The sequence below is a fragment of the Eleutherodactylus coqui genome, chromosome 13, assembly GCF_035609145.1.
Source record: "Eleutherodactylus coqui strain aEleCoq1 chromosome 13, aEleCoq1.hap1, whole genome shotgun sequence".
Lineage (NCBI taxonomy): Eukaryota > Metazoa > Chordata > Amphibia > Anura > Eleutherodactylidae > Eleutherodactylus > Eleutherodactylus coqui.
In genome coordinates this window covers 89054945-89072418 of record NC_089849.1, presented here as the reverse complement: position 1 = coordinate 89072418, position 17474 = coordinate 89054945, and the positions used below count along the sequence as shown (strand labels likewise).

Genomic DNA, 17474 nt, shown 5'->3' with positions numbered 1-17474 from the left:
GTTTGTATACCAGATGTGATACTGGCGGGCATGGCAGCATACAGGTTCTGTATGGTATCCTGTGGCATATTGCTCCATATTTGCTATGTAACTGAACCTTTAGATCATGCAAAGTTGTAGGTTGTAGAAGTTGGTCTCCCAGATGGTCCCATACATGTTATCTTGGGGATAAATTTGACCTGGCAGCCACGGAAGTGTGACAATGTTGTGGGACATTCCTGTGACCCCCTTTTGTGTGCGGCCGAGCACACTTGTCAGCTGATAGGTAAGGGCACGCATCGCTGTACACCGGCCAGGGCAGACCGGTGGGCAGAAGGCGCTGCACTGCTGCACGCCCAGCCCTAATGCTATAGCGCCACGTCCAGCAGTAGTAGGCGTGAGCCGGCAATCACGTCCTAATGTGACCGTCAGCCAGTGGTGCAGCAGTGAGCAGCTGCTCTCCTGATGGAAGCAGTACGCTGCAGTCATCCGCAGTACATTCCACACCAGCTGCGCCTTCTGTGGTACAAGGTCCGTATTCCGAGACCAGCATTCTTCCCAGCATGCACTGCGGCTTGTTCTCATTTGCATATAACATTGTCACAAAATGCTCTTCAGTTTGGCCAAAATACTCTATATTAATGGGTTTTATTATTACAGGCATGACATATTAGGTAAAATATCACAGCAGGATACATTATTTTTAATTTATAAAAGTAATCTCTCCACAATGTAAGAACTTCTCTCCCGCGGGACCATAAATTCCGCCGGGGCTGTCTGCAGTATCGTGCTTGCTTCGGCAGCACATATACTAAAATTGGAACGATACAGAGAAGATTAGCATGGCCCCTGCGCAAGGATGACACGCAAATTCGTGAGGCGTTCCATATTTTTGCACCAATTCTTCAATTATAATTAAAAAAAAATTCTAACATAACATTTTTTTCTCCTTTATAGGTTTTAACTTGGAGTAATAATAATAATTGTCTCACGGTGCCACCACTAAAAGGTGTATTTTTTGTGCCATGTGACTACAGGCATACAGCAAATGTACCCGAGGCGCCATAACCACGTACAGTGTAACCCCCCCCAGAAGTTGTGGGATGACACTTTTGTCTGTGTGATTGTAACGTTGTTATAAGTGAGTGATTACAAGATCGGAGTAAAAGGATCATTTAGGCGACTTTCACACGGGCGACCCCCTATTTTGTGTCTGCAATATTTGGTTGCCAGCAATGCTTTTTTTTTAGAATAATCTCCCATCGCAGTGCTGACGGCCACAATAAAATTGCGCGATAAAAAATGTACAATTTTTTATTGCGAAAATGAATAGGACTTTCCATTATCAAAATTGCATCGCAACACAATCTTGTTGCATTGCGAGGCGATAAAAAGGAGCGGCTCCATAGCGAAACCTGGGAGATAAAAAGAATCGCACATCGCAGAAAGATAGAGCAGCCGTTATTTTTTGTTCTCTCAACATCACATCAGTGAAAACATCACAGATGGGAAGGAAACCGTTGGTTTCATAATCTGCTTTTTTACTGACTATCGCATCAGGCGAAAATCGCACGATTTTCTTGCCTGTGTGAAACCACCCTTATTGCGGAAAACTGATGCCTTGTATGAAGACTCCAGTACCCTGTTGTACCGCCTCTAGCTTAGATACAAGATGTGATACAGGCGGGCATGGAGGCTCTAGTACCCTGTTGTACCGCCTCTAGCTTAGATACAGGATGTGATACAGGCGGGCATGGAGGCTCTAGTACCCTGTTGTACCGCCTCTAGCTTGGATACAAGATGTGATACAGGCAGGCATAGAGGCTCTAGTACCCTGTTGTACCGCCTCTAGCTTGGATACAAGATGTGATACAGGCGGGCATAGAGGCTCTAGTACCCTGTTGTACCGCCTCTAGCTTGGATACAAGATGTGATACGGGCGGGCATGGAGGCTCTAGTACCCTGTTGTACCGCCTCTAGCTTGGATACAAGATGTGATACGGGCGGGCATGGAGGCTCTAGTACCCTGTTGTACTGCCTCTAGCTTGGATACAAGATGTGATACAGACAGGCATGGAGGCTCTAGTACCCTTTGTACCGCCTCTAGCTTGGATACAAGATGTGATACAGGCGGGCATGGAGGCTCTAGTACCCTGCTGTACCGCCTCTAGCTTGGATACAAGATGTGATACGGGCGGGCATGGAGGCTCTAGTACCCTGTTGTACCGCCTCTAGCTTGGATACAAGATGTGATACAGGCGGGCATGGAGGCTCTAGTACCCTGTTGTACCACCTCTAGCTTGGATACAAGATGTGATACAGACAGGCATGGAGGCTCTAGTACCCTGTTGTACCGCCTCTAGCTTGGATACAAGATGTGATGCAGGCGGGCATGGAGGCTCTAGTACCCTGTTGTACCGCCTCTAGCTTGGATACAAGATGTGATACGGGCGGGCATGGAGGCTCTAGTACCATGTTGTACCGCCTCTAGCTTGGATACAAGATGTGATACAGGCGGGCATGGAGGCTCTAGTACCCTTTTGTACCGCCTGTAGCTTGGATACAAGATGTGATACAGGTGGGCATGGAGGCTCTAGTACCCTGTTGTACCGCCTCTAGCTTGGATACAAGATGTGATACAGACAGGCATGGAGGCTCTAGTACCCTGTTGTACCGCCTCTAGCTTGGATACAAGATGTGATACGGGCGGGCATGGAGGCTCTAGTACCCTGTTGTACCGCCTCTAGCTTGGATACAAGATGTGATACAGGCGGGCATGGAGGCTCTAGTACCCTGTTGTACCGCCTCTAGCTTGGATACAAGATGTGATACAGGTGGGCATGGAGGCTCTAGTATCCTGTTGTACCGCCTCTAGCTTGGATACAAGATGTGATACGGGCGGGCATGGAGGCTCTAGTACCCTGTTGTACCGCCTCTAGCTTGGATACAAGATGTGATACAGACAGGCATGGAGGCTCTAGTACCCTGTTGTACCACCTCTAGCTTGGATACAAGATGTGATACAGGCAGGCATGGAGGCTCTAGTACCCTGTTGTACCACCTGTAGCTTGGATACAAGATGTGATACGGGTGGGCATGGAGGCTCTAGTACCCTGTGGCACTGCCTCTAGCTTGGATACAAGATGTGATACGGGTGGGCATGGAGGCTCTAGTACCCAGTTGTACTGCCTCTAGCTTGGATACAAGATGTGATACAGACAGGCATGGAGGCTCTAGTGCCCTGTTGTACCACCTCTAGCTTGGATACAAGATGTGATACAGGCAGGCATGGAGGCTCTAGTGCCCTGTTGTACCACCTCTAGCTTGGATACAAGATGTGATACAGGCAGGCATGGAGGCTCTAGTACCCTGTTGTACCACCTGTAGCTTGGATACAAGATGTGATACGGGTGGGCATGGAGGCTCTAGTACCCTGTTGCACTGCCTCTAGCTTGGATACCAGATGTGATACGGGTGGGCATGGAGGCTCTAGTACCCTGTTGCACTGCCTCTAGTTTGTATACCAGATGTGATACTGGCGGGCATCGCGGCATACAGGTTCTGTATGGTATCCTGTGGCATATTGCTCCACATTTGCTATGTAACTGAACCTTTAGATCATGCAAAGTTGTAGGTTGTAGAAGTTGGTCTCCCAGATGGTCCCATACATGTTATCTTGGGGATAAATTTGACCTGGCAGCCACGGAAGTGTGACAATGTTGTGGGACATTCCTGTGACCCCCTTTTGTGTGCGGCCGAGCACACTTGTCAGCTGATAGGTAAGGGCACGCATCGCTGTACACCGGCCAGGGCAGACCGGTGGGCAGAAGGCGCTGCACTGCTGCACGCCCAGCCCTAATGCTATAGCGCCACGTCCAGCAGTAGTAGGCGTGAGCCGGCAATCACGTCCTAATGTGACCGTCAGCCAGTGGTGCAGCAGTGAGCAGCTGCTCTCCTGATGGAAGCAGAACGCTGCAGTCATCCGCAGTACATTCCACACCAGCTGCGCCTTCTGTGGTACAAGGTCCGTATTCCGAGACCAGCATTCTTCCCAGCATGCACTGCGGCTTGTTCTCATTTGCATATAACATTGTCACAAAATGCTCTTCAGTTTGGCCAAAATACTCTATATTAATGGGTTTTATTATTACAGGCATGACATATTAGGTAAAATATCACAGCAGGATACATTATTTTTAATTTATAAAAGTAATCTCTCCACAATGTAAGAACTTCTCTCCCGCGGGACCATAAATACCGCCGGGGCTGTCTGCAGTATCGTGCTTGCTTCGGCAGCACATATACTAAAATTGGAACGATACAGAGAAGATTAGCATGGCCCCTGCGCAAGGATGACACGCAAATTCGTGAGGCGTTCCATATTTTTGCACCAATTCTTCAATTATAATTAAAAAAAAAATTCTAACATAACATTTTTTTCTCCTTATAGGTTTTAACTTGGAGTAATAATAATAATTGTCTCACGGTGCCACCACTAAAAGGTGTATTTTTTGTGCCATGTGACTACAGGCATACAGCAAATGTACCCGAGGCGCCATAACCACGTACAGTGTAACCCCCCCCAGAAGTTGTGGGATGACACTTTTGTCTGTGTGATTGTAACGTTGTTATAAGTGAGTGATTACAATATCGGAGTAAAAGGATCATTTAGGCGACTTTCACACGGGCGACCCCCTATTTTGTGTCTGCAATATTTGGTTGCCAGCAATGCTTTTTTTTTAGAATAATCTCCCATCGCAGTGCTGACGGCCACAATAAAATTGCGCGATAAAAAATGTACAATTTTTTATTGCGAAAATGAATAGGACTTTCCATTATCAAAATTGCATCGCAACACAATCTTGTTGCATTGCGAGGCGATAAAAAGGAGCGGCTCCATAGCGAAACCTGGGAGATAAAAAGAATCGCACATCGCAGAAAGATAGAGCAGCCGTTATTTTTTGTTCTCTCAACATCACATCAGTGAAAACATCACAGATGGGAAGGAAACCGTTGGTTTCATAATCTGCTTTTTTACTGACTATCGCATCAGGCGAAAATCGCACGATTTTCTTGCCTGTGTGAAACCACCCTTATTGCGGAAAACTGATGCCTTGTACGAAGACTCCAGTACCCTGTTGTACCGCCTCTAGCTTAGATACAAGATGTGATACAGGCGGGCATGGAGGCTCTAGTACCCTGTTGTACCGCCTCTAGCTTAGATACAGGATGTGATACAGGCGGGCATGGAGGCTCTAGTACCCTGTTGTACCGCCTCTAGCTTGGATACAAGATGTGATACAGGCAGGCATAGAGGCTCTAGTACCCTGTTGTACCGCCTCTAGCTTGGATACAAGATGTGATACAGGCGGGCATAGAGGCTCTAGTACCCTGTTGTACCGCCTCTAGCTTGGATACAAGATGTGATACGGGCGGGCATGGAGGCTCTAGTACCCTGTTGTACCGCCTCTAGCTTGGATACAAGATGTGATACGGGCGGGCATGGAGGCTCTAGTACCCTGTTGTACTGCCTCTAGCTTGGATACAAGATGTGATACAGACAGGCATGGAGGCTCTAGTACCCTTTGTACCGCCTCTAGCTTGGATACAAGATGTGATACAGGCGGGCATGGAGGCTCTAGTACCCTGCTGTACCGCCTCTAGCTTGGATACAAGATGTGATACGGGCGGGCATGGAGGCTCTAGTACCCTGTTGTACCGCCTCTAGCTTGGATACAAGATGTGATCTGGACACGCCTCTAGCTTGGATATAAAAAGTGATAGGGGTGGGCTTGGAGGCTCTGGTACCCTGTTGTACCACCTCAAGCTTGGATACAAGATGTGATACAGGCGGGCATGGAGGCTATAGTTCTCTGTTGGGCCACCTCTAGCTTGGATACATGATGTGATACAGGCAAGCATTGAATACTTTGTGGTACCGCCTCTAGCTTAGATACAAGATTTGATACGGGCAGGCATGGAGGATCTAGTACCGTGTTGTACCACCTCTAGCTTGAATACAAGATGTGATACTGGTGGACATAAAGGCTCTAGTACCCTGATGTACCGCCTCTAGCTTGTTTACAGGATGTGGTACGGATAGCATGGAGGCTCCAAAACTTTGTTGTATCGCCTCTAGCTTGGATACAAGACATGATATGGGTGGGCATGGAGGCTCTAGCACCCTGTTGTGCCACCTCTAGCTTGGATACAAAACGTGATATGGGTGGGCCTGGAGGCTCTAGTATTCTGTAGGGCAGGGGTCCCCAACCACCGGTCCGCGGACCGGGGCCAGGCTGTTAGGTGCTTAGCGCCGGTCCGCGGCACCGCCGGGAACTTTTCTTCAAACACAAAGTCCGCAGGCTGAATCCGGCCCGCTGCCTCGTTTTATGTGGCCCGCGGCGTGCCGACGCCGCTCACTACTGAAGCGATTACCAGCGGGGGCGCCGTAGCTCCCCGCTGGTAATTGCACTGATCCCGGCACACACTGATGTCAGTGTGCAGCCAGGATCCTCCTCCTCGAGTCCCCTGCTCATTAGTTCCGCAGGAGAGGACTCGGGGAGGAAGCGTGCCGGGCTGCACATTGACGTCAGGGCAAGCAGAGAGAGAGCGACGCTAACAGCAGGGAGGAGGTCAGTATATGGGTTGGGGGGATGCTCATTACTAGGGGGGGCTGCTTACTACTTGGGGGGCTGCCTGTTACTGGAGGCGGGGCTTCTTTACAACTGGGGGGGCTGCTTACAACTGGGGGGGGGCTGCTTACTACTGGGGGGGGCTGCTTATTACTGGGGTGGCTGCCTTTTACTGGGGGGGGGCTGCTTACAACTGGGGGAGGGGCTGCTTACTACTGGGTGATTTTAATTTTGTTGATATGCTCTGTTCTGTGATAGGTCCACTCTGTGGGTAGACTGCTATATGTATGTTTGTTGTTCACACATTTTGTATATTTGACAAAGACTCGTTGAGTCGAAACGTCACATTTTGGGAGGAATAAAAACCGCTTTGTATTTGCACCCCAACTGCTGCCTAAATCAACTTTCTTCACATTGCATTTCTTGTGGTCGAATTTGGATATAGACCACAGTGGGCGCTGCAGACGACCTGTTCCACCTATTTTGGATGCCTCTTTTGCTGCTGACCCTCGTGTTGTGGATATGTACTACTGGGGGGGGGGGGGGGGGGGGGCTGCTTACTACTGGGGGGGGGCTGATTATTCTTGGGGGGGCTGCTTATTACTGGGGGGCTGCCTATTACTGGTGGGGGGGGGCTGGTTATTACTCGGGGGAGGCTGCTTATTACTGGGGAGGAGATAAATTATATGCTGCCCTATGTGTGTGCTGTGGGGGGGGGGGGGGAATAGATTATATACTGCCCTATGTGTGTGCTGCCAGGCGGTGGGGGGGTGGGGTGGGGGTGGCAGGGGGGATATATTATACTGCCCTATGTGTGTACTGCCAGGGCATTCTAAATGTCATAATTAAATGAGTATGCACTAAACTCCAACCCCCTTCATAACCCCGCCCCATATAACCAAAGCCCCGCCCATGTCCCGCCCCACCCTGCCGGGCCTTGTAAAAATGTTCTTGCTTGAAGCCGGTCCCTGGTGCCAAAAAGGTTGGGGACCACTGCTGTAGGGGCTCCTCTAGCTTGGATACAAGATGTGATACAGGCAGGCATGGAGGCTCTAGCACCCTGTTGTACCACCTGCAGCTTGGATACAAGATGTGATACGGGTGGGCATGGAGGCTCTAGTACCCTGTTGGACTGCCTCTAGTTTGTATACCAGATGTGATACTGGCGGGCATGGCGGCATACAGGTTCTGTATGGTATCCTGTGGCATATTGCTCCACATTTGCTATGTAACTGAACCTTTAGATCATGCAAAGTTGTAGGTTGTAGAAGTTGGTCTCCCAGATGGTCCCATACATGTTATCTTGGTGATAAATTTGACCTGGCAGCCACGGAAGTGTGACAATGTTGTGGGACATTCCTGTGACCCCTTGTGAGTGCGGCCGAGCACACTTGTCAGCTGATAGGTAAGGGCACGCATCGCTGTACTCCGGCCAGGGCAGACCGGTGGGCAGAAGGCGCTGCACTGCTGCACGCCCAGCCCTAATGCTATAGCGCCACGTCCAGCAGCAGTAGGCGTGAGCCGGCAATCACGTCCTAATGTGACCGTCAGCCAGTGGTGCAGCAGTGAGCAGCTGCTCTCCTGATGGAAGCAGTACGCTGCAGTCATCCGCAGTACATTCCACACCAGCTGCGCCTTCTGTGGTACAAGGTCCGTATTCCGAGACCAGCATTCTTCCCAGCATGCACTGCGGCTTGTTCTCATTTGCATATAACATTGTCACAAAATGCTCTTCAGTTTGGCCAAAATACTCTATATTAACGGGTTTTATTATTACAGGCATGACATATTAGGTAAAATATCACAGCAGGATACATTATTTTTAATTTATAAAAGTAATCTCTCCACAATGTAAGAACTTCTCTCCCGCGGGACCATAAATACCGCCGGGGCTGTCTGCAGTATCGTGCTTGCTTCGGCAGCACATATACTAAAATTGGAACAATACAGAGAAGATTAGCATGGCCCCTGCGCAAGGATGACACGCAAATTCGTGAGGCGTTCCATATTTTTGCACCAATTCTTCAATTATAATTAAAAAAAAAATTCTAACATAACATTTTTTTCTCCTTATAGGTTTTAACTTGGAGTAATAATAATAATTGTCTCACGGTGCCACCACTAAAAGGTGTATTTTTTGTGCCATGTGACTACAGGCATACAGCAAATGTACCCGAGGCGCCATAACCACGTACAGTGTAACCCCCCCAGAAGTTGTGGGATGACACTTTTGTCTGTGTGATTGTAACGTTGTTATAAGTGAGTGATTACAATATCGGAGTAAAAGGATCATTTAGGCGACTTTCACACGGGCGACCCCCTATTTTGTGTCTGCAATATTTGGTTGCCAGCAATGCTTTTTTTTTAGAATAATCTCCCATCGCAGTGCTGACGGCCACAATAAAATTGCGCGATAAAAAATGTACAATTTTTTATTGCGAAAATGAATAGGACTTTCCATTATCAAAATTGCGTCGCAACACAATCTTGTTGCATTGCGAGGCGATAAAAAGGAGCGGCTCCATAGCGAAACCTGGGAGATAAAAAGAATCGCACATCGCAGAAAGATAGAGCAGCCGTTATTTTTTGTTCTCTCAACATCACATCAGTGAAAACATCACAGATGGGAAGGAAACCGTTGGTTTCATAATCTGCTTTTTTACTGACTATCGCATCAGGCGAAAATCGCACGATTTTCTTTCCTGTGTGAAACCACCCTTATTGCGGAAAACTGATGCCTTGTACGAAGACTCCAGTACCCTGTTGTACCGCCTCTAGCTTAGATACAAGATGTGATACAGGCGGGCATGGAGGCTCTAGTACCCTGTTGTACCGCCTCTAGCTTAGATACAGGATGTGATACAGGCGGGCATGGAGGCTCTAGTACCCTGTTGTACCGCCTCTAGCTTGGATACAAGATGTGATACAGGCAGGCATAGAGGCTCTAGTACCCTGTTGTACCGCCTCTAGCTTGGATACAAGATGTGATACAGGCGGGCATAGAGGCTCTAGTACCCTGTTGTACCGCCTCTAGCTTGGATACAAGATGTGATACGGGCGGGCATGGAGGCTCTAGTACCCTGTTGTACCGCCTCTAGCTTGGATACAAGATGTGATACGGGCGGGCATGGAGGCTCTAGTACCCTGTTGTACCGCCTCTAGCTTGGATACAAGATGTGATACGGGCGGGCATGGAGGCTCTAGTACCCTGTTGTACTGCCTCTAGCTTGGATACAAGATGTGATACAGACAGGCATGGAGGCTCTAGTACCCTTTGTACCGCCTCTAGCTTGGATACAAGATGTGATACAGGCGGGCATGGAGGCTCTAGTACCCTGCTGTACCGCCTCTAGCTTGGATACAAGATGTGATACGGGCGGGCATGGAGGCTCTAGTACCCTGTTGTACCGCCTCTAGCTTGGATACAAGATGTGATCTGGACACGCCTCTAGCTTGGATATAAAAAGTGATAGGGGTGGGCTTGGAGGCTCTGGTACCCTGTTGTACCACCTCAAGCTTGGATACAAGATGTGATACAGGCGGGCATGGAGGCTATAGTTCTCTGTTGGGCCACCTCTAGCTTGGATACATGATGTGATACAGGCAAGCATTGAATACTTTGTGGTACCGCCTCTAGCTTAGATACAAGATTTGATACGGGCAGGCATGGAGGATCTAGTACCGTGTTGTACCACCTCTAGCTTGAATACAAGATGTGATACTGGTGGACATAAAGGCTCTAGTACCCTGATGTACCGCCTCTAGCTTGCATACTGGATGTGGTACGGATAGCATGGAGGCTCCAAAACTTTGTTGTATCGCCTCTAGCTTGGATACAAGACATGATATGGGTGGGCATGGAGGCTCTAGCACCCTGTTGTGCCACCTCTAGCTTGGATACAAAACGTGATATGGGTGGGCCTGGAGGCTCTAGTATTCTGTAGGGCAGGGGTCCCCAACCACCGGTCCGCGGACCGGGGCCAGGCTGTTAGGTGCTTAGCGCCGGTCCGCGGCACCGCCGGGAACTTTTCTTCAAACACAAAGTCCGCAGGCTGAATCCGGCCCGCTGCCTCGTGTTATGTGGCCCGCGGCGTGCCGACGCCGCTCACTACTGAAGCGATTACCAGCGGGGGCGCCGTAGCTCCCCGCTGGTAATTGCACTGATCCCGGCACACACTGATGTCAGTGTGCAGCCAGGATCCTCCTCCTCGAGTCCCCTGCTCATTAGTTCCGCAGGAGAGGACTCGGGGAGGAAGCGTGCCGGGCTGCACATTGACGTCAGGGCAAGCAGAGAGAGAGCGACGCTAACAGCAGGGAGGAGGTAAGTATATGGGTTGGGGGGATGCTCATTACTAGGGGGGGCTGCTTACTACTTGGGGGGCTGCCTGTTACTGGAGGCGGGGCTTCTTTACAATTGGGGGGGCTGCTTACAACTGGGGGGGGCTGCTTACTACTGGGGGGGGCTGCTTATTACTGGGGTGGCTGCCTTTTACTGGGGGGGGGGCTGCTTACAACTGGGGGAGGGGCTGCTTACTACTGGGTGATTTTAATTTTGTTGATATGCTCTGTTCTGTGATAGGTCCACTCTGTGGGTAGACTGCTATATGTATGTTTGTTGTTCACACATTTTGTATATTTGACAAAGACTCGTTGAGTCGAAACGTCACATTTTGGGAGGAATAAAAACCGCTTTGTATTTGCACCCCAACTGCTGCCTAAATCAACTTTCTTCACATTGCATTTCTTGTGGTCGAATTTGGATATAGACCACAGTGGGCGCTGCAGACGACCTGTTCCACCTATTTTGGATGCCTCTTTTGCTGCTGACCCTCGTGTTGTGGATATGTACTACTGGGGGGGGGGGGGGGCTGCTTACTACTGGGGGGGGGCTGATTATTCTTGGGGGGGCTGCTTATTACTGGGGGGCTGCCTATTACTGGTGGGGGGGGCTGGTTATTACTCGGGGGAGGCTGCTTATTACTGGGGAGGAGATAAATTATATGCTGCCCTATGTGTGTGCTGTGGGGGGGGGGGAATAGATTATATACTGCCCTATGTGTGTGCTGCCAGGCGGTGGGGGGGTGGGGTGGGGGTGGCAGGGGGGATATATTATACTGCCCTATGTGTGTACTGCCAGGGCATTCTAAATGTCATAATTAAATGAGTATGCACTAAACTCCAACCCCCTTCATAACCCCGCCCCATATAACCAAAGCCCCGCCCATGTCCCGCCCCACCCTGCCGGGCCTTGTAAAAATGTTCTTGCTTGAAGCCGGTCCCTGGTGCCAAAAAGGTTGGGGACCACTGCTGTAGGGGCTCCTCTAGCTTGGATACAAGATGTGATACAGGCAGGCATGGAGGCTCTAGCACCCTGTTGTACCACCTGCAGCTTGGATACAAGATGTGATACGGGTGGGCATGGAGGCTCTAGTACCCTGTTGCACTGCCTCTAGCTTGGATACCAGATGTGATACGGGTGGGCATGGAGGCTCTAGTACCCTGTTGTACCACCTGCAGCTTGGATACAAGATGTGATACGGGTGGGCATGGAGGCTCTAGTACCCTGTTGCACTGCCTCTAGTTTGTATACCAGATGTGATACTGGCGGGCATGGCGGCATACAGGTTCTGTATGGTATCCTGTGGCATATTGCTCCACATTTGCTATGTAACTGAACCTTTAGATCATGCAAAGTTGTAGGTTGTAGAAGTTGGTCTCCCAGATGGTCCCATACATGTTATCTTGGTGATAAATTTGACCTGGCAGCCACGGAAGTGTGACAATGTTGTGGGACATTCCTGTGACCCCTTGTGAGTCCGGCCGAGCACACTTGTCAGCTGATAGGTAAGGGCACGCATCGCTGTACTCCGGCCAGGGCAGACCGGTGGGCAGAAGGCGCTGCACTGCTGCACGCCCAGCCCTAATGCTATAGCGCCACGTCCAGCAGCAGTAGGCGTGAGCCGGCAATCACGTCCTAATGTGACCGTCAGCCAGTGGTGCAGCAGTGAGCAGCTGCTCTCCTGATGGAAGCAGAACGCTGCAGTCATCCGCAGTACATTCCACACCAGCTGCGCCTTCTGTGGTACAAGGTCCGTATTCCGAGACCAGCATTCTTCCCAGCATGCACTGCGGCTTGTTCTCATTTGCATATAACATTGTCACAAAATGCTCTTCAGTTTGGCCAAAATACTCTATATTAACGGGTTTTATTATTACAGGCATGACATATTAGGTAAAATATCACAGCAGGATACATTATTTTTAATTTATAAAAGTAATCTCTCCACAATGTAAGAACTTCTCTCCCGCGGGACCATAAATACCGCCGCGGCTGTCTGCAGTATCGTGCTTGCTTCGGCAGCACATATACTAAAATTGGAACGATACAGAGAAGATTAGCATGGCCCCTGCGCAAGGATGACACGCAAATTCGTGAGGCGTTCTATATTTTTGTACCGATTCTTCAATTAGAATTTAAAAAAAAATTCTAACATAACGTTTTTTTCTCCTTATAGGTTTTAACTTGGAGTAATAATAATAATTGTCTCACGGTGCCACCACTAAAAGGTGTATTTTTTGTGCCATGTGACTACAGGCATACAGCAAATGTCCCCGAGGCGCCATAACCACGTACAGTGTAACCCCCCCCAGAAGTTGTGGGATGACACTTTTGTCTGTGTGATTGTAACGTTGTTATAAGTGAGTGATTACAATATCGGAGTAAAAGGATCATTTAGGCGACTTTCACACGGGCGACCCCCTATTTTGTGTCTGCAATATTTGGTTGCCAGCAATGCTTTTTTTTTAGAATAATCTCCCATCGCAGTGCTGACGGCCACAATAAAATTGCGCGATAAAAAATGTACAATTTTTTATTGCGAAAATGAATAGGACTTTCCATTATCAAAATTGCATCGCAACACAATCTTGTTGCATTGCGAGGCGATAAAAAGGAGTGGCTCCATAGCGAAACCTGGGAGATAAAAAGAATCGCACATCGCAGAAAGATAGAGCAGCCGTTATTTTTTGTTCTCTCAACATCACATCAGTGAAAACATCACAGATGGGAAGGAAACCGTTGGTTTCATAATCTGCTTTTTTACTGACTATCGCATCAGGCGAAAATTGCACGATTTTCTTGCCTGTGTGAAACCACCCTTATTGCGGAAAACTGATGCCTTGTACGAAGACTCCAGTACCCTGTTGTACCGCCTCTAGCTTAGATACAAGATGTGATACAGGCGGGCATGGAGGCTCTAGTACCCTATTGTACCGCCTCTAGCTTGGATACAAGATGTGATACAGGCAGGCATGGAGGCTCTAGTACCCTGTTGTACCGCCTCTAGCTTGGATACAAGATGTGATACAGGCATGCATAGAGGCTCTAGTACCCTGTTGTACCGCCTCTAGCTTGGATACAAGATGTGATACGGGCGGGCATGGAGGCTCTAGTACCCTGTTGTACCGCCTCTAGCTTGGATACAAGATGTGATACGGGCGGGCATTGAGGCTCTAGTACCCTGTTGTACTGCCTCTAGCTTGGATTCAAGATGTGATACAGACAGGCATGGAGGCTCTAGTACCCTGTTGTACCGCCTCTAGCTTGGATACAAGATGTGATACAGGCGGGCATGGAGGCTCTAGTACCCTGTTGTACCGTCTCTAGCTTGGATACAAGATGTGATACGGGCGGGCATGGAGGCTCTAGTACCCTGTTGTACTGCCTCTAGCTTGGATACAAGATGTGATACAGGCGGGCATGGAGGCTCTAGTACCCTGTTGTACCACCTCTAGCTTGGATACAAGATGTGATACAGGCAGGCATGGAGGCTCTAGTACCCTGTTGTACCACCTGTAGCTTGGATACAAGATGTGATACGGGTGGGCATGGAGGCTCTAGTACCCTGTTGCACTGCCTCTAGCTTGGATACCAGATGTGATACGGGTGGGCATGGAGGTTCTAGTACCCTGTTGCACTGCCTCTAGCTTGGATACCAGATGTGATACGGGTGGGCATGGAGGCTCTAGTACCCTGTTGCACTGCCTCTAGCTTGGATACAAGATGTGATACAGACAGGCATGGAGGCTCTAGTACCCTGTTGTACCACCTCTAGCTTGGATACAAGAGGTGATACAGGCAGGCATGGAGGCTCTAGTATCCTGTTGTACCACCTGTAGCTTGGATACAAGATGTGATACGGGTGGGCATGGAGGCTCTAGTACCCTGTTGCACTGCCTCTAGCTTGGATACCAGATGTGATACGGGTGGGCATGGAGGCTCTAGTACCCTGTTGTACTGCCTCTAGCTTGGATACAAGATGTGATACAGACAGGCATGGAGGCTCTAGTACCCTGTTGTACCACCTCTAGCTTGGATACAAGATGTGATACAGGCAGGCATGGAGGCTCTAGTACCCTGTTGTACCACCTGTAGCTTGGATACAAGATGTGATACGGGTGTGCATGGAGGCTCTAGTACCCTGTTGCACTGCCTCTAGCTTGGATACCAGATGTGATACGGGTGGGCATGGAGGCTCTAGTACCCTGTTGTACTGCCTCTAGCTTGGATACAAGATGTGATACAGACAGGCATGGAGGCTCTAGTACCCTGTTGTACCACCTGTAGCTTAGATACAAGATGTGATACGGGTGGGCATGGAGGCTCTAGTGCCCTGTTGCACTGCCTCTAGCTTGGATACCAGATGTGATACGGGTGGGCATGGAGGCTCTAGTACCCTGTTGCACTGCCTCTAGCTTGGATACCAGATGTGATACAGGCGGGCATGGAGGCTCTAGTACCCTGTTGTACCACCTCTAGCTTGGATACAAGATGTGATACAAGCAGGCATGGAGGCTCTAGTACCCTGTTGTACCACCTGTAGCTTGGATACAAGATGTGATACGGGTGGGCATGGAGGCTCTAGTACCCTGTTGCACTGCCTCTAGCTTGGATACCAGATGTGATACGGGTGGGCATGGAGGTTCTAGTACCCTGTTGCACTGCCTCTAGCTTTGATACCAGATGTGATACGGGTGGGCATGGAGGCTCTAGTACCCTGTTGCACTGCCTCTAGCTTGGATACAAGATGTGATACAGACAGGCATGGAGGCTCTAGTACCCTGTTGTACCACCTCTAGCTTGGATACAAGATGTGATACAGGCAGGCATGGAGGCTCTAGTATCCTGTTGTACCACCTGTAGCTTGGATACAAGATGTGATACGGGTGGGCATGGAGGCTCTAGTACCCTGTTGCACTGCCTCTAGCTTGGATACCAGATGTGATACGGGTGGGCATGGAGGCTCTAGTACCCTGTTGTACTGCATCTAGCTTGGATACAAGATGTGATACAGACAGGCATGGAGGCTCTAGTACCCTGTTGTACCACCTCTAGCTTGGATACAAGATGTGATACAGGCAGGCATGGAGGCTCTAGTACCCTGTTGTACCACCTGTAGCTTGGATACAAGATGTGATACGGGTGTGCATGGAGGCTCTAGTACCCTGTTGCACTGCCTCTAGCTTGGATACCAGATGTGATACGGGTGGGCATGGAGGCTCTAGTACCCTGTTGTACTGCCTCTAGCTTGGATACAAGATGTGATACAGACAGGCATGGAGGCTCTAGTACCCTGTTGTACCACCTGTAGCTTAGATACAAGATGTGATACGGGTGGGCATGGAGGCTCTAGTACCCTGTTGCACTGCCTCTAGCTTGGATACCAGATGTGATACGGGTGGGCATGGAGGCTCTAGTACCCTGTTGTACTGCCTCTAGCTTGGATACAAGATGTGATACAGACAGGCATGGAGGCTCTAGTACCCTGTTGTACCACCTCTAGCTTGGATACAAGATGTGATACAGGCAGGCATGGAGGCTCTAGTACCCTGTTGTACATCCTGTAGCTTGGATACAAGATGTGATACGGGTGGGCATGGAGGCTCTAGTACCCTGTTGCACTGCCTCTAGCTTGGATACCAGATGTGATACGGGTGGGCATGGAGGCTCTAGTACTCTGTTGCACTGCCTCTAGCTTGGATACCAGATGTGATACGGGTGGGCATGGAGGCTCTAGTACCCTGTTGCACTGCCTCTAGTTTGTATACCAGATGTGATACTGGCGGGCATGGCAGCATACAGGTTCTGTATGGTATCCTGTGGCATATTGATCCATATTTGCTATGTAACTGAACCTTTAGATCATGCAAAGTTGTAGGTTGTAGAAGTTGGTCTCCCAGATGGTCCCATACATGTTATCTTGGTGATAAATTTGACCTGGCAGCCACGGAAGTGTGACAATGTTGTGGGACATTCCTGTGACCCCCTCTTGTGTGCGGCCGAGCACACTTGTCAGCTGATAGGTAAGGGCACGCATCGCTGTACTCCGGCCAGGGCAGACCGGTGGGCAGAAGGCGCTGCACTAATGCACGCCCAGCCCTAATGCTATAGCGCCACGTCCAGCAGCAGTAGGCGTGCGCCGGCAATCACGTCATAATGTGACCGTCAGCCAGTGGTGCAGCAGTGAGCAGCTGCTCTCCTGATGGAAGCAGAACGCTGCAGTCATCCGCAGTACATTCCACACCAGCTGCGCCTTCTGTGGTACAAGGTCCGTATTCCGAGACCAGCATTCTTCCCAGCATGCACTGCGGCTTGTTCTCATTTGCATATAACATTGTCACAAAATGCTCTTCAGTTTGGCCAAAATATTCTATATTAATGGGTTTTATTATTACAGGCATGACATATTAGGTAAAATATCACAGCAGGATACATTATTTTTAATTTATAAAAGTAATCTCTCCACAATGTAAGAACTTCTCTCCCGCGGGACCTTAAATTCCGCCGGGGCTGTCTGCAGTATC

General features: G+C 49.5%; 4 non-coding genes across 4 annotated transcripts; all 4 read left to right on the top strand.

Annotated features, from left to right (window-relative positions):
• Positions 1-766: 766 nt before the first annotated feature.
• On the top strand, positions 767-873 carry LOC136588858 (U6 spliceosomal RNA). Its single transcript, XR_010787663.1, has one exon. It is a non-coding gene; the product is annotated as a U6 spliceosomal RNA (small nuclear RNA).
• Positions 874-4259: 3386 nt separating this feature from the next.
• LOC136588857 (U6 spliceosomal RNA) lies at positions 4260-4366 on the top strand. The gene has a single exon (XR_010787662.1). It is a non-coding gene; the product is annotated as a U6 spliceosomal RNA (small nuclear RNA).
• A 4151-nt stretch (positions 4367-8517) lies between these two features.
• Positions 8518-8624, top strand: LOC136588869 (U6 spliceosomal RNA). The gene has a single exon (XR_010787673.1). It is a non-coding gene; the product is annotated as a U6 spliceosomal RNA (small nuclear RNA).
• A 4332-nt stretch (positions 8625-12956) lies between these two features.
• Positions 12957-13063, top strand: LOC136588871 (U6 spliceosomal RNA). The gene has a single exon (XR_010787674.1). It is a non-coding gene; the product is annotated as a U6 spliceosomal RNA (small nuclear RNA).
• The last annotated feature ends 4411 nt before the right edge of the window (positions 13064-17474 follow it).